This window comes from Balaenoptera physalus (assembly GCF_965194825.1).
Source record: "Balaenoptera physalus genome assembly, chromosome: 6".
Taxonomy (NCBI): domain Eukaryota; kingdom Metazoa; phylum Chordata; class Mammalia; order Artiodactyla; family Balaenopteridae; genus Balaenoptera; species Balaenoptera physalus.
This window is the reverse complement of record NC_138885.1, coordinates 16230804-16250716: the sequence shown is the minus strand read 5'-3', so window position 1 is coordinate 16250716 and position 19913 is coordinate 16230804. Positions and strand designations below refer to the sequence as shown.

Here is a 19913-nt window from a genome sequence, read left to right as displayed (position 1 = left end):
TTTTTTTATCACTAGTCAGTTTCTTTTTTTTTTTTATGGTTAAAATGCCAAATTTTATTTATTTATTTTTCAATTTTATTTTATTTTTTTATACAGCAGCTTCTTATTAGTTATCTATTTTATACATATTAGTGTATACATGTCAATCCCAATCTCCCAATTCATCCCACCACCACCCCCAGTCAGTTTCGTTGTGTAGTTTCACCTAACATTCCTAGAAACTTAGCCTCCACCCTGTTTTTTTTAAGTCCTCCCAACTATTCTGTGAGATCCATAATACATTTCTACTATATGCATTTTCCTTTACTTAGCTAAAATGCAATTCTGTTACTTGTAATCAAGAATTCTGGTAAAGCCTTCCTTAAGCCTTTATTCAGACAATGGAGACCTAAAGATATGTGACATAGCGTGATACCTGGAACATGCCTAGGAACACGTCAGGACTACTGCATCTTTGTGTTTAACAATGTGCTCTCTCTCCAGGTAGACAAGTTGTGAAAAGTTGTCCCTTCTGAGCACTTGCATCCATGAGCACACTGTTTGGCTAGGGCTGAGCAAGTTGTGTGGTGAAAAAGGTGCCTTTTCCTCTGGTAGCACACAGCTCTGACCAAGAAGATAACCAGAATTTAGGTTGGGTTTCAGTCCCCTCTTGTCTCTTCAGCTGGGTTGTTTTGTGTTGAGAACAAGCTACATAATCATATGAAATAGCCCTGATATATCTCATATAACACTTCCATGTATGCATTTATATACATGCACACATTATGCTGGTGATGGTGTGTACATAAGACGTTTCAGTTAAGCTTGGTAAGTCCTTAAGTTTTACTGGGATTCAAATTAATATCTACTTCTTATATTTTAAACATGTGAAGACACTTTGGAAATAATCTGAATTTACTAATTATTTTATACTGGAAAACATTTTTATTTGTAAAACTTGTATAGCACAGTATATAATATATAAAAGCACCAAAATATACTGGAAAATGACAAAGTAGAATAATCAAAAGTGATATAAAATATTGCTGAATACTGATGACAAATTTTTGTTTTATCAGCAAGAAAGACTTTAACCTGTGTTTAATCTTAGTATGGATCTGCGTTATCATCCCCAATCTTATTCTCATCATTAGTTATTGTGTATTTAAAAAATATAACTAATGATAACGCTTAATCTGTATCTCACAATTTTATTTATACCAGCACATTGAGAAAAAATAAATAAATAAAATCTACGTTAGTAGAGATTTCTCTGCTAGGAAAGTAAATGCTTAATTTCACAAAAAATCAGGAAGCTTGTAAGATGTGAGAAAGGAGAAATGGTCGGTATTCTTACTGCTGGACTGTCTCCTGTGCTTATCACCTTCTTAACTGTTTCTCTCTTATCCCAATTAGGTTGATGAGGTAGGAGGCCATGGAGACCAAAGCAGCACTTTTACTTTCAGAGCTGTGTAGTAGGGCCACCAACTGCTTGGTCCGTCTATCCTAATCTAAAAAATGCTCCAACCCAACGGCTAAGCCTGCACTGTGCACTACAAGGCTACTAGTTACATGTGGACATTTAAATTTAAATTAACGTTATAAAGTTACATGTTTAATTCCTCAGTTGCACTAGCCACATTTCGAGTACTCTATATTCACATGTGGTTTGTGGCCAGTGCAGACTGAACACGTCCATCATTTCAGAAGGTTCTATTGACCATGCTGACCTAAGCACTTACTTACAAATTAGTTTTCATGTTTAACTTACAATTCCTTGGAATCTTGCTTTAAATACTCCAGTGTTATACTAAGTGTCTCAATCTCATACTGATTGTGTTCTTCCATTTAGCAGTTGCCGTGAAGTAATTAGTAGTGTCTTGTGGGATGAAGGTCAGCAAAGCATAGCAGTCACGGCATTTTAGCCTTTAACCCTTTTGACAAAGATATACTTCCCTTAACAAAACTTGTTTGCTAAAGGAGAATAATTACTGAATTTCATTGAATCTGAGATATCAACAATTGAAAGATGTAGCATTATTTTGTGTTCCAGCAAGCTATTCAATTATGATGTTCCCTTTATATCAGAGTCATCTTAATTTCAAGGATGTTAAAATGTGAAAAAAATGCACATCTTGGATTTATTGAAATATGGTAAAATAAAAAGCCAAATCTTCCTTCCTTTACAAAATCATATCTTGCAACATAGAAAGAATTAGACAATTTAATCACAGAAAATTATACTTGATAGTGTATTAATGGATTGAGAGCTTTCTTAAAATACCCTTTTCTTTTATTCATCTTGTGTATCTGGCTTTATCTCTAATGACAAATAGCTCACTATACATTAAAATACAAGAAAATTCAATCTTTTTACTGTTCAGATCTGCAAGTTTTAATAACTGCCTATAGTCATGGAACCACCACCACAATCAAGGTATAGAGTAGTGCCATCACACTAAAAATTATCCCACATCACTCTGTATTCAATCCTTCTCTTTAATTCCAGCCCATGGCAACTATTGATTTGTTTTTTTGTCTCCATAGTGTTACATTTTCTAGAATGTCATATAAATGGATTCATACAGTATGTAGCCTTTTAAATCTGGTTACTTTTAATCTGCATTATGCATTTGCGCTTCATGCATGCTGCTGTGTGTGTCAGGAGTTTGTTCCTTTTTTTATTGCTAAATAGTATTTGACTATATTGATATACCACAATTTATTCATTCCACAGTTGAAGGACATTTGTGTGGTTTCAAGTTGTTGATAATTATCTCAGAAAGGAGTATAAACATCGAGACTCAAGTTTTTGTGTGAACATAGGTTTAAATTTCATTTTGATAAATACTTAAGAGTAGGAATTGCTGACGTATGGTAAACATACATCTACCTTTATAAGAGACTGTGAAACTATTTTCTGAACTACCACTTGACAGTCCCATCGGAAATGTTTGAAACTTCCAGTGGCTTCATATAATCACCAATTTGTACCTTCAGTACTGTTATTATATTGCCATTCTAATTAAGTGTGTAGTGGTATTTGAATTTCCCGAATGACTTATCGTCTTGAAAATTTTTTCATGTCCTTAATTGCTATCCATACATCTTCTTTAGATATATACTTGTTGAAATCTTTCCTCATTATTGGTGGGGGAGGGGATTGTTATTGTTTAATTTTAAGTTCTTTATTTCTTTTGGATGCAGGTCTTTTTTTTTTTCAGGAATTCCTTTTATTTTTATTTATTTTTATTTATTTATTTATTTTTGGCTGTGTTGGTTCTTCGTTTCTGTGCGAGGGCTTTCTCTAGTTGCGGCAAGTGGGGACCACTCTTCATCGCGGTGCGCGGGCCTCTCACTATCGCGGCTTCTCTTATTGCGGAGCGCAGGCTCCAGACGCGCAGGCTCAGTAGTTGTGGCTCACGGGCCTAGTTGCTCCGCGGCATGTGAGATCTTCCCAGACTAGGGCTCGAACCCGTGTCCCCTGCATTGGCAGGCAAATTCTCAACCACTGCGCCACCAGGGAAGCCCCTGGATGCAGGTCTTTTATCATAAGTGATTTGCAAATATTTTCTTCAAGTCTGTGGTTAACCATTTCATTTTGATATAAGTGATTTTTTTGAAAATCATTCTTAATTTTTATGAAATCCAATTTAGCTTTTTTTCATTTATGCATGGTGCTTTTGGTTTTGTCTGTAGGAAATTTTGCCTAACCAAAACTCACAATGATTTTTCTTCAGTGTTATTTCCTTCTAGAAATTCTAGGTTATACATTGATGTCTATGATTCATTTCTGGTCAATTCTAATATATAATGCAAAATATGAATAAAGGTTTATTGTTTTGCACATGGATATTCAATTATTTCAGCACCGTTTGCTAAAAGTTTGATTTTCCTTTCTGTGTTGAATGGAGAGAAGGCTTGGTTAGAAAAGCAATGAATATATATGTATATTTATATCTATGTCTATTTCTGAACTTTATCTTATTTTGTGAGTTATATGTCTATCATTTATTTAACATCACATTGTTTTGATTACTGTAGCTTTATAAGAAAATAATTGTGAGTCCTCCAATTTTGTTCTTTTTAAAAATTGTTTTGGATTTCCTCTTTTGTCTTGTTTTGTTAGCCCTTCTGTATACATTTTAGAATCAGTCTGTCAGTATATTTTTTGCTGGAATTTGAAGTGGAATAGTGTTAGATGCAGAAATCAGTTTTGGGAGACTTGACATCTTAAGTGTACAGAGTGTTCCAATCCATGAATACCATGTATGGCCATATACTTAGGTCTTCTTCTCTTTTCTCATCAGTGTTTGGTAGTTTTGATCCTGCACGTATTTTAAAAATATTTATATTTAAGTATTTAATCATTTTTGACACTATTACAAACGGCACTACTTTTTGGAATTTAATTCCCATTTGTTCATTGCTAGTGTATTACTTTTGGACTCATTTTTCTATGCTGACATTGTATTCTTTGGCATTACTATACTCATTTATCAATTCTAAAAATTACTGTAGATTTCTTGGATTTTCTACACACACAATTATGTCAGTTGAGGATAGAAACAGTTTTTTTCCTTTCCAATACATATGTATTTTATTTCGTTTTCCTGCACTGAGTAGGAATTCCAGTAGGATGTTCAATAAGAGTGGTGAGAATGGAAATCCTTGCCTTGTTTCCAAGGGTTGTGTGTTTAACCTTTTACCATAAAGTGTGACATTAGCTGTATGTTTTTGTTAATGCTATTTATCCCATTGAGGTTGTTTCCTTCTAGTTATGCTTGCTCAGAGTTTTTAATCATGACTGGATATTAAATGTCAAAAGATTTTTCTGCATCTATTAATATATAATGCAATTCTTACTTGGTCATTGGTAATGTGAAGTACTATAATAATTTATTTTCAAATATTGAATCAGTCTTGCATCTAGAATAAATTCCAATTGGTCATAATATATTCTCCTTTTATCTGGTATTGGATTTCCTAGAAATTTTTGAGGAGTTTTGCATGTGTGTTCACAAGTAATATTGATCAATTATACATATATATATATATATAAATATATATTAATATATATAATATATATTAACATATATATATTAATACATATATTAATGATTTCATCTGGTTTTGATATTAGGATAATACTGGCCTTATAAAATGAGTAAGGAAGTATTCTTTCTTCTGCTATAGTCTGGTAAAGTGTGTGTTGATTTAATATTCATCCTTCACTACATGCTTAATAAAGTACCAATGAAGCCATCTGGACCTATAGTTTTCTTTGCTTCAAATGTTGATTGGCTATTAATTTAATTTCTTTAACACATGAGGGACTATTTAAGTTACCTATTTAATATTTAGCAAAAGTCTGCAGTGTTGTATCTTTCAAGGAATTATTTCTAATATTTCTAATTTTGTCATTTTTTAATTTTTTGATCTGATTATAGCTTTATTGACGTTATTGATCATAGTTCATTGGTCTTTTAAGTGATTATTGATAGGTATCTACTTATTGCCATTTTGTTACTTATTTTTTGTTTTTGTTTGTTTGTTTTTTGTAATTCTTCTCTTTTCTGTTTTTCTTCTTTTAGTGTCTTTCCATGTGGTTTAGTGACTTTGTAGTGGTATGCTTGTGTTCCTTTATCTTTGTTTTGGTATATCTGTTGCAGGTTTTAGATTTGTGGTTACCATGGGGTTTGTATATGTTAACCTATAACTATATCTACTTGTTTTAAACTGTTAGTCATTTAAGTTCAGGCACAGTCTAAAAGATCAAGATTTTTTACTTCCTTCCCCCGCACTATGTGTTTTTGATGTCATACTTTACATCTTCATGTTTATCCCAATACTATTTATTATAGTTTTATTGATTTTACAATTTTTTTGTTTTTTAATTTTCAATTAAAAAATTAAATTAAAAATTTTTTAATACTAGCTTATTTAAGTGGTTGATCCTCAACCTTTACTATGCATTTGCCTTTACTAGAGGGATTTTCCTTTACTTTAGATACTTACTTCTTGTTGCCTTTTCCTTTCCACTTAGAGAAGACCCGTTAACATTTATTTTAGGGTGGGTTTAGTATTGATGAACTCTTTTAGTTTTTGCTTGTCTAAGAAGTTATTTATCTCTCCTTCAGTTCTAAATGAAAATCTTGCTGGGTAAAGTACCTAGGTTGCAGGGTTTTCCCTTTCATTGTTTTAAATATATCATGTCACTCTCTTCAAAGTTTCTACAGAAAAATCAGCTGCTAGCCTTATGCGGGTCCCCCTGTATGTGACTCTTTTTTTCTCTTGCTGCCTTTAGAATTCTCTCTTTAACTTTTTTCATTTTAATTATGACGTGTCTTGGTATGGGTCTGTTTGGGTTCATTTTGTTTGTTAACATCTACGCTTCGTGTACCTTGATATCTGTTTCCTTCTTCAGGTTCAGGAAGTTTTCAGCCATAATTTCATCAACCCCTTTCTCTCTTCTCCTTGTGGGACCCTTATAATGCAAATGTTGGTACATTTGATGTTATTTGATGTTTATAACTGTTTATAAACAGTTATAAACTATTCTCATTTCTTTTTTAATTTGTTTTTCTTTTTGTTGTTTTGATTGGGTGATTTCCATTATTACATCTTCCAGATCATTTATGTTTTCTTCTGTATCACCAAGTCTGCTATTAATTCCTTCTAGTGTGTTTTTCCTTTTAGTTATTGTATTCTTCAGTTCCAGTTGGTTCTTTATATATTTTCTAGTTCCTTGTTAAAATTCTCACTGTGTCCATCTATTATTTTCCCTGATTTAGTTCGCATTTTTATTACTAATGCTTTGAACTATTTATCTGATAAATTATTTATTTCTGTTTCACAGTTGTTTTTTCTGGGATTTTCTCTTTTTCTTTCTATTGAAACAAATCCCTCTGTCATCTCATTTTGTTTAACTTTCTCTGTCTCTATTAAATTTGGTGAAAGAGTTAGCTTTTGTGATCTTGAAGGGGTGTCCATGCATGGGAGCCTTCTCATACAGTCTGTGTGTGCCTGGTGACTTTGGTGGGAGAGAGAAATATAACATGAGCACAAGTTATGTTTTAACCCAAGGTGTGCTGTCACCTTGGTAGGAGGTGGGGCCTGAGATGGAGGAGCTAGATCCAGAGCCAGGTGTGAGCTGGGGCCTCCCCTATGCTCCATGGCCATCACTGCTCTATCAGGGGCAGGGTTGGGTCCCAAGTTGCTGGAGCAGAAGCCCTGAGGGGCAGGTCAGTCTGGTTCTGTTCCCTCTAAGTGTGTGCTCTCCCCTCTTCCAGCACCGACACATTTGCCCCGGAGGGGATTAGTGCTGTAGCAAGAGGGCCTGGAGCAGACCCTTGGCGTGGGTGTGGGCATGGGCTGTAGCAGGACTGCTCCTAGTCAAAGTTCCCTGCTGCTTCTGATGTGCTGCTTCAGTGACTGCTAGTAATGGCTGCCCACACCCTGTTCAGATGCTGTTCTGTTTCTGAGCTGGCTCTGTCCCTCGCAACTGAGCAGTCCCCTTACCTTTGCAGCCCTCACCCTAGCGTGGAGCTGCACTGTGAAGCAACCAGGACCAGAGTGGTACTCTACTCAGGCTGGGGTGTGCACCAGGGTAGTTGCAGGAAGCCTGCCAGAGTCCTGTACTATCTCAGTCTGCTTTCTCTCCCCTGTTTTGGGAGTAAGCAAGTGTGCACTTGCTCTTCACGAGTGAAGTCTAGATTTTTTACAGCCCTCCTGCTCGTGTAATCCCCCTCCTCTTCTGTGTCCCCTTGCAGGAGCACAGGTCCCACCCTGATTGCTCCTCTTCCCTTCCTCCCAGACTGTGTGTGGATCTTTCTTACAACCTTGGTGTATAGGAGTCGTTCTGCCAGTCTCCAGTTAGTTTTCAGTGAGAATGGTTCCGTAGGTAGATGTATTTTTGATGCGTTCGTGGTGGGAGGTGAGTTCCACATCGTCCCATTCCATCATTCTGATCTCTTCCAACTACCATAATATTGTAAGAGTTTAAGGAGTCAAAATGTGTCTAAGACTATCTAGATAATTGACTTACCTGAAAACTGTATAATTAAAAAACAATGTATGGACTCCTGGTGCAGTGTTTAAGAATCTACCTGCCAATGCAGGGGACATAGGTTTGAGCCCTGGTCCGGGAAGATCCCACATGCCGCAGAACAACTAAGTCCGTGTGCCACAACTACTGAGCCTGCACTCTAGAGCCCGTGAGCCACAACTACTGAAGCCTGCACACCTAGAGCCTGTACTCCACAACAAGAGAAGCCACTGCAATGAGAAGCCCACACACCGCAACGAAGAGTAGCCCCCGCTCTCCGCAACTAGAGAAAGCCCACGCACAGCAGCGAAGACCCAATGCAGCCAAAAATAAATAAGTAAATAAAAATAAATTTATAAAACAAAAATGTAGTTTACAATGACTAAGGTAATTGGCAATGTGTAATAAAGGCTCTAAATAATTAATCATATAATTATTTCAAGCATGATATCCTAATAATAACAACAGCAGCAGCAACAACAATAATAATAATGGTTATTGAATACTTAAGATATACTAAGGACTTCACAACCATTATCTCAGTTAATCTACACAACAAGCTTGCGAGGTAGGTCGCATTATCGTTCTTATTTTACAGATATGGGACCTAAAACTCCCCCTGTCCAAAATGCAGCTCACTGGAATTTAAATGTAGTAGGCTGCTGAGCATAAATTCCAATAGCACATCAGTTCCCTTAACCACGTCATTGAGAAAATTATATTTTTTTTGTCCAATTTTTTGTCATCTACTTGTCCAGTATCTTCTGATACTTTCTTGAATTCCCCATGCTATATTCTCATAATCCTAGTCAAAACTGTGATTGTTTTCTCACATGTGGGCTCTTATATCTAATTCAGAAGTTCAAAGCCTCAATTAGGAATAATTCTTAAGTAAAGGAAAATACAGCACCTTCCTCAATGTTACTTAAAGGGGTCATTTTCCTTACACAGCTCAGTGTGTAATACCTGCTGTCAAGTATTTATTACCCTGAGCCTGGCTTCTTTCTTTGAACCAGGAATGGTATTTAATACCTGTGTACTTCTTTCAATAGATTCTGCTCACGATACAGCATTGGGAGGTGATTTTAAAACTTTCTACATTTGCTTATCAGAATAACTTCTTTAATGTAGTCTAAAGTGAACAGGATGATTAATTTCACATTAGGGAAGAACATTGACTCTGAAGCCCTTTTGTCATACTTTATAATGAAACTTCTACAGCCTCTAGTTTTTCTATTCAGTCACCTTGGCTGTAAACAATGGGAATTTTCATAGAGCAGAACAGCATTTCCCAAACCTGCCTGACAAAAAGGAAGACTGGAGGCACACAGTAAAATGCAGATTTCAAGGTTTCTCCTAGGTGATTTCCTGGAATTCATACTTTTATAAAATTCTTCTAATGATTTTTATGATTCAGAAAATTTAAAGAACATCAGAATACTTTTTTTTTTAAAAGGGGAGAAGAGAAGGATAATTTGGATTATTAAGATACTAATTAGTCAAAGTGCAACACCGGGCTTCTGGAATCAAGCAAAAGTGCGCACAGAAGTGAAGAAAACAGACCCACATAGTTGATTTTTTTACAATTTGCCCTGATCTTCTGATTTTTGGTATAAATCATATGTACTAGCTCCCCTTTGCAAGTATTACATACTTACAGCATGTAGCTTGCTAAGAGGGAGAAAAGGTCTGTTCTTGAATGTTAGGCTCCGGTACGTACTCTACCTGATGGTTTCTGGATGATCTGTGTGGCATTTTCAAGGCTCAGTTGGTTTGGTTGACCTTCAGGGCTAAAGATTTGGCCCCTTCAGGAAGAAAGTTCTGCTTTTAGTAGTAATCAGATTGGCATGGGCCACTTGCCAGTCCAGATGAATACACATGAAGTGATTGAGATTCAAAGTCAATTCTTTATTTATTTGATTTTCATGACATCAGAAATCTTACAAATAGAGGGGTCAGAGGGATTTTATGTTGAAAGTCAGTGGAGCATTACCTTTGCTATGTGGGATGACAACTTTCCTCAGATATTATTGTCACCATTAGAGTAATTGTTCTGTAAAGTTTTGTCTCAATTTCTGTTTCCTTTGAAAAATAAATATTTCCTATCAGCTTAGAATTCAGGTCATTTTTCGTAAGCAGCATATAAAAGCACATTAATTTTTTATGGATGTCTGCCTATATTTTTATCCCAGGGTTAGTTATTCTCAAATATTTTCAACCTACAACCTTTACCCTTAATAAGAGTTCTTCTCCATTAACACCTTCAGTAACTTCCCATCCTTTATTTTTTAAAAAATTTTATTGGAGTATAGTTGATTTACAGTGTTCTGTTAGTTTCAGGTGTACAGCAAAGTGATTCAGTTATAGATATACATATATTCATTCTTTTTCAGATTCTTTACCCATATAGGTTATTACAGAATATTGAGTAGAGTTCCCTGTGCTATACAGTCGGTCCTTGTTGGTTATCTTTTTATCTGTAGTAGTATATATACGTTAATCCCCAGCTCCTAATTTATCTCTCCCCGCCATGTTTCCTCTTTGGTAACCATAAATTTGTTTTTGAAATCTGTGAGTCTGTTTCTGTTTTGTAAATAAGTTAATTTGTATCATTTTTCAAAATTAGATTCCACATATGAGTGATATCATGTGATATTTGTCTTTCTTTATCTATCTGACTTACTTCACTTAGTATGATAATCTCTAGGTCCATCCATGTTGCTGCAGTTGGCATCATTTCATTCTTTATTTATGGCTGAGTAGTATTCCATTGTAGAAATGTACCACATCTTCTTTATCCATTCCTCTGTCAATGGACATTAATTTGCTTCTGTGTCTTGGCTATTGTAAATAGTGCTGCAATGAACACTGGGGTGCATGTATCTTTTTGGATGGTGGTTTTCTCTGGATATATGCTCAGGAGTGGGATTGCTGGATCATATGGTAGTTCTGTTTTTAGTTTTTTAAGGAACCTCCATACTGTTCTCCATAGTGGCTGTATCAATTTACATTCCCACCTACAGTATAGGAGGGTTCCCTTTTCTCCACACCCTCTCCAGCATTTATTGTTTGTAGACTTTTAATGATGGCCATTCTGACTGGTGTGAGGTGACACCTTGGGGTTTTGATTTGCATTTTTCTGATAATTAGTGATGTTGAACATCTTTTCATGTGTTTTTTGGCCATCTGTATGTCTTTTTTGGAGAAATATCTATTTATTTAGATCTTCCACCTATTTTTTGATTGGATTGTTTCTTTGACATTGATCTGCATGAGCTGTTTGTATATTTTGGAGATTAAACCTTTGTTGGTCACTTTATTGGCAAATATTTCCTCCCATTCTGTGGGTTGTCTTTTTGTGTTGTTTATGGTTTCCTTTACTGTGCAAAAGCTTTTAAGTTTAATTAGGTCCCATTTGTTTATTTTTGTTTTTATTTTCATTACTCTAGGAGAAAGATCCAAAAAGATATTGCTACGATTTATGTCAAAGAGTGTTCTGCTTATATTTTCCTCTAAGAGTTTTATAGTGTCTGGCCTTACATTTAGGTCTTTGATTCATTTTGAGTTTATTTTTGTGTATGGTGTTAGAGAATGTTGTAACTTCATTCTTTTACATGTAGCTGTCCAGTTTTCCCAGCACCACTTATTGAAGAGACTGTCTTTTCTCCATTGTATATTCTTGCCTCTTTTGTCATAGATTAAATGACCATTGGTGCATGGGTTTATTTCTGGGCTTTCTTTCCTATAACTGCCCATCCTTTGAAAGAAAATCATTGATTTTTCTTGAAGATATTTCCGTCACTAGGAAACAGGCAAAGTTATGTCACTTACTCAAGTTTGCACAGTAAATGTTGAGCCAAACAAACAATTCACAGAGACACTTTAACACCCAACCCGCAGTCTTCACTATTTCACTACTCTGCATGCTTATGATGATAAAAGACATTAAATGAAAACATTAACAAGTAAATTATGTTCATGACCAATAAAAATATCTTTTAAGAAATGGACTCAAGAGTTTTTTGAAACTAATAAACAATAAAATTTTTATTTGACAATAATTAATTCTCCTCTTGGTTTAACTAGAATTTAATCAAAAGACTAAACCTGCACTTAAATAGGCAGGATTTAGAGTGTATATATGTCATAAAAGAGATGAAATGAACTAACCTTCTTGGATGTTAAAATGTACTTTAAAGTTGTATTACAGTGATTCTAGTCAGAAAAAAAGATCAAAGCTATATAAGGAATTTAGGAGGTACATTAAATAAAAAGATAAATTACAAATCAATTATATTGGAGAACTACCTGGTTATTTGGGGAAGAAAAAAACAAAACTGAATTTATACTTCACCCCTTAAACAAAAAATAATTTTAGGTGGATTGAAGAGATCATAGACTTGAGAAGTACTAGAAAGAATATTGTTTAAAGTTTAAAATGTTGAGTTAGTGAAGCTTCTCTTGGCACCCTTCTAGGGTCTGAAATAGTAAATAGTTTTTAGAAATAATCACATAAAGATTTAAAATTTCTCTGTAGAAAACACACACAGGGAAAGAAAAGGCAAACTTTAGTTGGGTAAAATAATTATTGCATTCATGAAAATACATTTGCATTTTGTAATATAAAAAGAGCTTTTAGCTATCAACAAGGAACAGACAAACAATGCCATAGAAAAGACATTGATAGATAAGTAACAAATGAAGAAGTACAGAGCATTAAGAGCTTATGACAAAATATTCAGGCTTAATCATAATTAGACTGCAAGTCTAAATAATGATGTTTGTTTTCGTTTTTGCCACTCAAACAATCCAAATCAGCACAATGGGTAACATTATTTTATTGTGGCATTAAAGAAAAAATAAGATACTTGTGTAGCACATAGCACTATGAATTGTTTATAATCTTTCTAGAAAATGATTCGGTAATATGAAGCAAAATGTAAAATGTGCATATCTTCTGATCTACAAATTTTACTTCTGGGAATGTATCCTAAGGATATGTGTAAATATGCAATGAAAATAATCTCAGTATTTTGCATATGTGAAAAATCTCAACCTAAGTAGCTATTAATATGTAAATAATTACATAAATTATCATATATTCTTGAAAATTATATTTGTATAATTTTTGAAAAGAAAATTTGAAAATTTGAAAAAAGAAATTTGAAAATTTGAAAAGAATATTTTCTCTAATATTTTTAAATTATTCAACACAAATAATTCTTAATTACTTATGGGGGATAGTGTTGCAAAAAGTAACTAATAAAACTGCGTACAATTAATTTTATGGTTGTTTTCCTTTCCTGCTTGATAGTAAGACTTTTATTAAAGAAATTTTAAAATTTCGATTACAATAGATTTGAATTTTCCTGGTTTTGATTTGAGTTTCGGCTTAGCCTCATGTGATAACTGAATAATTTCCTTATGGTTTGTCTTATAATCTTTATTAGGAAACAGTTGGATATATCTTGCTTTCTCCATTTTCCTGATGAGTAAAGTAAAATTTTTAAGTAACCTGCTCAAGAAAACAGAAGCTAGGACTTGATCCCATTGAAATAAAGAAGGAACCTTTGCATCAAAGTTGTTGGGGAATGAAATGACGACTTTCCTGAGTTACATACTTGGTTCAATCAACCAGGGCCTGCAAATACCTTCAAGTATTGTTGAATCAATAATTTTAATCCTTGTCTTTCAAGTTCTAGTACTCAGTAGAAGAAGTTTGAGATTTTTGTCTCTCACACTGTCCTACTGCAATAATATATTTATTTCTTCATTGACATGCTATAGAGAAATCTACTGTATGGGTAGTTAGATGATATTTAAATGTATTGCAGTGCAAATTGAAAACCTGCTTGCACTACTGTCAGCAGTTGACCCTTAAGTGCTATTCACGTTATCAAACCAGATATTTTTAATATTGGGACATAGGAAATAGTTTAATGCCAGTTGGTGTGAAAGTAGCTTATTTGCATTAATTAATACAGAATGGTCTGGTACGGGAAAATATTTTATTACAAAGGATGGCACTGTCAATGAGGTTGGTACTTTAGTCAGCAGTATATTATGGTGAAAATTACATGTTAAGTATGGATAATTGAAAAACTGATGCTAGGGAGCTTCTTTGGAATGAAATTTTGTATTATAGACAACATCTCGTGAACTACATTCTGAGAGCAATTCTAGGAGGTTTTTCTATGATGATCAGTTAATGTATTTAACAGGAAATATATCAGAAAATGATTTATTCCTCTCACTCAAAGATCTCTTGTATAATAAAGTATATTCTTCTCATGCTGGCTGCTTTTACTTTGCAAGTCATTGGGTTATATCCTGGACACAATAATCCTACACAAAATTGAAAAATGATGCCCAGGTAATTTTTGTCATCTGCTTTTAAGACTTGAGTCATTAGCCATCCATTTTCTTAAATAAAATAAATGTTTTAAATGAAACCATGTTTACCTTATATAATTTCTTATTAGGTTGTTCACTTTCATAGTATGCTGACAGTATCGTATTTCAACTCAGAGTGAATACACTATGAATACTAAAAACAAACAAAACAATATCCTATCTTTTCCAAATGGGAAGCCTGCTAGACTCAAATAAAGTAAGAAAAAGTCAAAATATTACTGTATATCCTGTGTGATGATGGCATCATGATGCCTATAGGCTAACAGAATGACTAAATTGGGTTTGTGGCAGATAGTCTGTTTTTTTTTTTTTAATTAGCAAATTTATTTTTGTTTTATATAAATTTTGCCAAAATTAGAGCTGAATTAAACAACAGCTAAACTTTATCTTCTCTAGCATCATTTATATTTAGTCTCACCATCTTGAGTATTTTACTATGTCTGCCACTTACCATAATGGTGATACAATGAAAGAATCTTACATGGTTCTTCCATGTGGTAACACATTAAAACAATGCTTGCATGTTTGGAATGTGTAAGATCTTGGTTCCAATCATGGTTTTACCAATTGTGTATCCTGCATGGATAGTATTTTTTTTTTTTTTTTTTTTTTTGTAGACAGGGTCCTTTATTTAACTTCTTAAAGAAGAAAACGTAGAAAACATTTTTATCCACTTTCAAATTGAGGATCAAGGGGAATGACATCAGTGAAAATGTGAGAGTAGGAAACTCTGGGGTGTGTCCATCCCCAGAAACACTGACATAGATGGTAAAACCTGTCAGTAATGATCTTATCAACATATGTAAGTTTTTAAAATTAATTTTTATTGGAGTATCGTTGATTTACAATGTTGTGTCAGTTTCTGCTGTACAGCAAAGTAAATCAGTTATACATATATCCACTGTTTTTTAGATTCTTTTCCCATATAGGTCACTACAGAATATTGAGTAGAGTTCCCTGTGCTATACGGTAGGTTCTTATTTGTTATCTATATTATATATATAGTAGTGTGTATATGTCAATCTTAAAGATTAAAGAAAATAGAGTAAAATATTGACAAATATTACTTATACCTTAAATTCCCTCCCATATTTATTTTCCCTTTCTACCAATACTTGTTGTTCACAATGTTCACAAAACCTTTTTTAATACAATGTCTTAGAAGGATTTTTGTAGAGCTGCATCTTGTAATTTTTTGAACCGTATTTACTACATTAGAGTATCCTACCTGATGGTCTAGTTTTTCACTGCATAATAAAGATAAAAACTTCCAACAACAGAACCACTACTTACTCATCGTGAAAGGTATTCCTTTATCCTAGAACAAACTTGGCATCATTATACCACTTACTTCCAAGAGAAACAAACACCCTTTTGTCTACATTATCTTTTCTCTCACTGCCATTTTTTCATAAATACTATTTATTCAGAGACCTGCTTCCTCATAGTTTAGTTTTCCTAACTGTTTGAGTCAATGGCAAATCCATAATCCTATTTGAAATATTCTCAAGGCCATGAAAAAGTATGCTATTTATTCCAATTCGGCAATTTAACTGCAGTGCAGAAAAGTTCGGCACCCAGAGATTTAAGCCTCTGTTTTAAGCATAAATTACTAAAGCACCCTGTTCTTTTTTCTTGTAAGTGTAACTCTCTTTGACATGAATCCTCATAGATGTCTTAGGCAATAAATGATATTCCAAGAAAATAATGTGAAAAAGCTAAAGGAGAAGGGGATTTACATTTTTAATTTGATATATTAGATCATCTTTCAATGAAATCTCTTAACTGTGATAATCACAATTAATTCATGCCTACTCGTGTCCATAAATCTTTGGGTGGTACCTTCAAAGGTCTTCCAGAAATAAATCTTTTGCAAAGCTGGAGTCATGCTTCCTGTCCCAGCTCCCTAACAGAGAGAGTACAGACAGATTAAGTCATAATATGGGTTGTAATCAGACAGACGTAGGCTCAAATTGTGCCTCTGTCTCCTACTTAAACTTTCACTGCTTCCAGAGCCTATCACATGAATTATGAATTACAGTTTCTACTTCCTGAGGTCGATTTAAACATCAATGATATATGTTGAGCACTCAGCAGAGTCCAGCATATAGTAAATACTCAATTCAATAATTATATTAGTTCCTTCAATGCCAAAGTCAACTGTTATCTTCCCTATGATTGCAGGCTTGAAACAGATTACTAATTGCTTCTTGGAAAGCTTATGGTTTATAATCTGCAAGTTCTAATTTAACCAAGACCTGCAACTGGAGCCCTTTATACTAATAAAATATTTCCTAACTTTGTCACCCCAGATGGATCAAGAGCTCCTCGGGGGCAGGGGTCATGTTTATTACAGTCTTTGCATTTGGCAAGGTACTTAACTTACAAGCTTGCATATAATTAGTATTCAACACATGTTTATAAACTGACAGACAACATACAGGAGTAAATAAAAATTATCAATTGATACTCTTTTGTATTTTACTCTATTTTAAAAATGAGTTTTATCCCCATAATAATTTTTTTTGGAATGGTACCTAGTGTAGTGCCTGTGTCAGAAAGATTGCTTAACAGACATTTGATAACTGAATGGATGTAGCTAGTTTTCATTTGCAGAACATGAGCACCACTACTATGGGTAACTGCTATATGTTTCTTGTGTTTACGTTCTGGCAGGCCTTTCTTAAATATGCCTGTTTTTTTTTTTCTTTCTTCCAGTAATATCTCATGCTGTCTATGTTATGTGTACAGGTAGTCTTCGTTTTTTAAGGATTCTGGAATTGCAAACATGCCTATTTTTTAAATTGTATTTGTAACTTCAAGATCCATACTTGCTGCATGTTCTCAGTCATTCACAAACATGTTCAGAACAGCAGAACATCTGCGTTGCCTGATGCACACTTTCCCAGCTGAGATCAAAGAAGGTGATGCAAGGCCTTCTTGTTCCAGCTTTCATACTGTAAATTAGTGTCCTTTTCATGGTCTTTTAGTGCTATTTTTTCAAAAATGTTTGTGCTTTTTGCTGATGATTTTGCTGTTTAAAATGTTCCCAAGCATAGTGCTGAAGTGCTGTCCAGTGTTATTAGGTGCAGGAAGGCTGTGATGTGCTTTACAGAGAAAGAACATGTGTTAGGTAAGCTTCATTCAGGCATGAGTTACAGTACTGTTGGCCATGAGCTCAGTGCTAATGAATCAACAATATTTAGTGTTAGATACAGTGTCTTCGCATAAAAAAACACGTGAAAAGATGGTATGTATTGATTGGTCGATGAAAATGTAGCCAGAGACCCACAGGAACCTAACCCTATATTTCTCCCAGGAGCAATCATTCAGTATTTGCTAATTCAGTGTTTAAGATGACTTATAGAGCATAACTATAGCAAACAACGATAATCAGTTATACCACTCATGGTGATTAACATTCAGTAATCAGGCTCTTATTAGGGTCCTAAAGTAAGGTAGAGGTGGTGGGGATCAGATTGGTTTGCAGGATCTTATGATGCTTTCTGTACCTCCCAGTACATTTTGGCATCATGAGACTGAATGTCATCTCAAGTCCAGCTTCCAGAGTAAGCACTGATCAAGTTTTTACATAGTATATCTCAATTTTGCCCCACGCCCACTACCTTTGCCATAACTATTCACGCTCTGTAACAAGCAGTGGAACATCATTTGCAGAGATGGGATGAATATGTAACTTTTGACTGTGAAATGTCTTTGTGCCCAAGGATTTCATCAGATGTTCAGTTCATTATGCAACAGCCAATCATTATAGGAAAAAGACTGTTTCTAACATTAGGGACTCTAATTTTATCCTCTCATCGTAAAACAAGACCTACCTAGCCAATGTAGAAGAGGAACATAGGATAAAAGGAAATGAGGAGTGTTAAAAAAGAATAGAAATGCTCTTCAAGGAAGGAAAGAGAGAGAGATGCAGATTAACACAGACTGAATTTAGCCCAATGTGCCTCAATACAGATGTTCAGTAAAGCTAAGTCTAATTCTCCTTGAAAACTCCCCCTTTCAAAATCTCTGCAACACTTTGCAAGCAAACATAAAGAAATGTCTACCTCTAACCCTGTTGAAAATCTCTCCTACCTTATACTCTTTACATTCTGTGGTGGACATAGAATGGAATTTTAATTATGGAAAATTACGAAGTATTTGAGATCTTCTGGGAGTACACACACTCACACACGCACACACGCACACACACACACACACACGCCAAGGGACAGTGGATTTAGTGGAAAGAGTTCTAAGCTAAGAAAAAAGGGCTAGGTTCTAATTACCTGTAAATGGCAAGCTGCTGGCTTTGTAGGGAACCTATAGTTGAGGCTAAATCTCTGCACCTTCTTTGCTATGTGTTTGCAGGTTAGGCAGGATTAACTTTTTTTTTAATTAAAGTATAGTTGACTTGCAATATTATATTAGTTTCAGGTATACAACATAGTGATTCAATATTTTTATAGTTTATGCACATACAGTATTATTAACTATATTCTCTGTGCTGTACATTACGTCCCTGTGACTTATTTTATAACTGGTAGTTTATACCTTTTAATCCCTGTCACCTGTTTTGTTCATCTCTGACCCTCCTCCCTTTGGCAACCACTAGTTTGTTCTCTGTATCTGTGAGGTTAAATTCTTTATTGTGATCTTCCATCTCAGCATACCAGCTGAGAGAAACAAATGCTGTGTTAGGCTAAGAACTACAAAGCAGAAAGTGGATTTATATATCCCTCTCTCTAAATCCCATCATTGGGAGACCGTCTGAGTTCTTTGGATTCATACATTGAGAAGAGCCAGCAACCTCTATAATTCTATATTATATAAATATGATAGAGACCAAAATTCAATGGTTATATCCATCCAGTTTTGTCTCAGTGGTTATTTTGGCTTGCTTTGACTAAAACAGTAGTGCACAGGAACTCTCTCTCAAGATGGATGTGAGCCTAGAATTCAGGTACAGTGTGTTAGGTGATTAACAGATGGGATGAATAGTTTCTTTTTACCCATAACATCATTGACACGTTTGTCTGCTTTGAAGACCAAGTGCTCACTTGGCAGTTTGCTTTGGCAGCAGAACTTTCTGAGTTGAAAAAAAATGTTTATAGAGGTGGTCACATTTCTCACCTCTTTGTCAGCTATAGTAGTAAATTCAAGATTTAAAATTTGTAGTCAAATATGGAATTTTATAGAACACAATATGAAAGCCAAAATAGACACCAGGAAAAATTATTTTCACTTCTTTGACTCTATAGTGAAGGCAATCTCAGATTTAATAGTTATTCCAAAAGAAATGTGGGAATAAAGCTTCATTGTAAAACACAATATTATAACAAATGGGGGAAGGATTGTAATTTCAATGCAAAGAGAGAACACTAGTATTGCTTTACAGAATATGTGGCCAATCGTGTTTAATTGAAGCTATTGCAGTGAGAAGTAACAATTTGACTTCTAGGGAGTTTCA

General features: G+C 34.5%; 1 protein-coding gene and 1 long non-coding RNA gene across 2 annotated transcripts in view; one reads left to right on the top strand and one right to left on the bottom strand.

Moving 5' to 3' along the window:
• Positions 1–19913, top strand: part of DPP10 (dipeptidyl peptidase like 10) — a 685907-nt gene that overhangs the window by 516740 nt on the left and 149254 nt on the right. The gene's annotated exons all lie outside the window — the stretch shown is intronic.
• Positions 96–19913, bottom strand: part of LOC309662807 — a 619026-nt gene continuing 599208 nt past the window's right edge. Inside the window, exon 2 of the long non-coding RNA XR_014264982.1 lies at positions 96–3311. This is a non-coding gene — a long non-coding RNA (uncharacterized lncRNA). The remainder of the gene's footprint in view (positions 3312–19913) is intronic.